Here is a 2,974-nt window from a genome sequence, read left to right as displayed (position 1 = left end):
TGGTGGCTACCAGCAGGCAGGTGTGTGGCTACCAGCAGGTGGGCCTGTGATCTCCACGCAGACACAAGCTGGTGGGGGCAACAGCTGCCCTTCGTCCAGGATAATGTCAGACGCAGTTGAGCTCCTTGTGATGGGGTGTAGCAGCCACAAAGAGGTTTGTGGGCAGGACAGTTACTTCCCCCAGCTGTGACTGACCAGCCGCAGCTGAGATAAGCGGCTGCTCCTAGAGAGAAAAGAGAAGGTCTCCCAAGGAGAAAAGGGACTTCAGCTCAGACCTCCCAGATCGCTGGAGGAGGCGTTGGTGGCCTGACCCAGCCCAGCTCAACCTGCAAGGGTCTACATGCTGTCCGGGGGACTCTGCCTCAGCCTGAAGGTAGGAAGTGACCCAGGGAAACAGCAGAGAGTCTATGGAAGCCCACCCCAGTTACTTAGTACAGGGTCCCTGGGCTGGAACCCAGAGAGGTTGGGGTCGCCTACCAATGCCCAAGGAAGGGGAGGTAAAAAACCAAAACCCTGAGCCAAGGGAGGATTAGGACTATCAAGCCTGGGGTGAGGCTGAAGGTCTGAGATAGTCATATTAGACTTCGGCGTCATCCGCTCTTTATCCACGCCGAAGGGGTGAGACCCAAAGTGACGTAGCTGGAGTGCTGAGTTGTGAAAAGCCACCCCCAGGCGTGGCCTGACCATTGACCGAGGGCCCAATGCTCCGCCATAAGGGGGTGCACCAGCTGGCCCGGGACCCCTCTATGCTCCTGGTGGAGGAAGATGGCTGAAACAAAAGGAGCCGCCAGCCAAGACAGAGAGCGCCTTCAAAGCTAATCAGAAGCTGAGCTAAATGGACCAAGGGGTTTTGCTGGGGACTGACGGCAAACGCAGGGGGCTGTGTGTGTGTCTGTGCGTCCAAAGCAGGCAGAAAGGAAAAGGCAAGGAAAGCACTGGTAATGTAGCCCTGCGAGAATGCACAGAGAGAGCTTTTAGGGCAAAGGGCTGGCTGGAAAGAGACTTGTGAGCCAAGAAACTGCCTCCTGTGCTTTGATTCCTTCTGTGTTCCGGCAAGCAGGGCTTTTGTGCCCATTCTTTGAGGCAATCCTGCTTGTTTCCAAAGAAATACCTGAGTCTCTCCTCAACGTCTCCTCCTAATGGAAGCAACCTGCAAGGGTCCAAATACTGGTTAGCTACTCAGGTCAAAGGCCATAATGATAATAACGGAGGAGACCCTGTGGAATCCCAGTGCTGCTGACTCTCCGGGATTCCTGTGCCATGTGGTGGTAGAGCAGAAGTGCAGGAGAATGAGATGGTGCATTTCTGGGGTGCAGGATTAGGTGGGGGGATAAGCTTAGCTCGCTCACTTGCACGCTCTCTGGTTCCTTGCTCTAACTGCTAAACCCCACTTGTTTCCCCTTTTACTACAGAGGGAAAGGCAGTGGCTGCTCAGAAGGAGAAGCAGATCTGGTCTCTCTGTCCCATGCTACCAGAGACCTGCTTAAGTCCCTCTCCTTGCCCGCTATTCTCTCATCGTGAGCCCTCGCAGATGAGCGAGGCCGGGGCTTAGATGGGAAAGCAGGTTTGCTATCCCTGACTAGTCCCCTACCTATCAGACGTTCCCCCGGGCGGAGAAGCGAGGCTTATCAGCTTAGGCGCTCGCCTTTGTAGAAACTTTCAGAAGTTTCTTGCTGGAAGCGGAGATCAACCTGAGCGCCGTGCGTGCCCTAGAAAGAGAAACAACAACAAAGACATGAGCTGTGCTGGGCACGCTCCAGTACTCAGGATGCGGAGATGCAAGCAAAGGAGATCTTCCCCCTCTCCTCCCCTACTGCCCCAGCCTGGGTGTCTGCACCCCCCACGTGGAGACACATGACCAGAGCTGGGGCCAAAGCTGAATACTGGATCCACCTGACCCCTGGCCCGCCCCCCCGCCTCTTTTCAGGGGAGGTCAGCTCTGTTATTAATTCCGCTGTGGCAGCACCCAGAGTCCCCAACCCGAATCAGAGCCCCCTTGTGCAAGGTGCTGCACAGACACAGATCTGAACAGGGCACAGAGATGAACGGTGGGAGGGGAAACTGAGGCACGGAGCTGGGCGGTAACTCCCAAATGGTCTCTGGCACAGGCAGGTCATGTGATTCCCAGGCCCGTGCCCTACACAGCAGGCCATGCTGCCTCTCTACCCAACGGTGCCTGGAGCCCAGCATCACAGCTCCCTGTTCTGGGACCCTCTCTCCTCCCTGTCTCGTTCTCTGCTCGCTCCCTCCCTCACACACACAATCACGCTCTACTCCAGCCTACAGGGACTCAGCGGAGAGGAAACATCTCCCAGCGTGGGCCCGTGGAACATGTGTGGTCACAGGGGAACACCTCCCCCTTGCACTCTTAGTCATTATTATTTCTTACGGTTTATTGCAATGCCTAGGAGCCTGAGTCCTGGCCCAGGACCCCACGGTGCCTGCCGTAACTGTGCTGCTGCCTTGTGTTCTTGAATCTCCTCTACTGCGCTAGCACCAGCACCGCTCCAGTAGTAGTGGCAGTGGAGGGGGCAGCCTACACCTGCCACTGGGGTTTTAGCCACCCGGCCTTGTGCTGAGCAGGGTGACTTCCAGCAAACTCCGATAGTGGCCTCTGTGCAGTGGAGTACCTAGAGTAAACCAGACAGCCTGCTGGACAAGCCAGTGGTGCACGGTGGGGTGGTAGTGGAAGGACCGTGTGCAGGCGTGGTGCTGTTATACCAGCAGTCCCCATCCACACTAGCCCGTCCCTGCGGGAGAATGGCTCAGTGCAGGCCCACATGTTGGCAGGCATTTTGCAAAGCCAGGTGGCGTGGCTGCCTGAGCGCGTGGGGGGAGGGTGTGGCTCCTACACCACATTTCTCTAGTGGAGATAAGGCTCCGACACGTCTGCTTCTTTGAGGCAGAGCCATCACCCCTTGGCCCGCTGGGATTCCCCGCAGGCGTGCCAGCGAAGACCCTGGAAATGCGATTT

The 2,974-nt window shown here is 57.0% G+C and overlaps 1 long non-coding RNA gene across 1 annotated transcript; it reads left to right on the top strand.

Moving 5' to 3' along the window:
- Window positions 1–246: 246 nt before the first annotated feature.
- On the top strand, window positions 247–1,815 carry LOC137157299 (uncharacterized). Its single transcript, XR_010921052.1, has 2 exons — window positions 247–373; window positions 1,413–1,815. It is a non-coding gene; the product is annotated as an uncharacterized lncRNA (long non-coding RNA).
- The last annotated feature ends 1,159 nt before the right edge of the window (window positions 1,816–2,974 follow it).

This window comes from Emydura macquarii, unplaced genomic scaffold (assembly GCF_026122565.2).
Source record: "Emydura macquarii macquarii isolate MOO-44397 ecotype Brisbane River unplaced genomic scaffold, CSIRO-AGI_Emac_v2 contig_306, whole genome shotgun sequence".
In the NCBI taxonomy this organism is placed as follows: domain Eukaryota; kingdom Metazoa; phylum Chordata; order Testudines; family Chelidae; genus Emydura; species Emydura macquarii.
The sequence above is the reverse complement of the archived record's forward strand: the minus strand, read 5'-3'. Positions and strand labels throughout refer to the sequence as shown.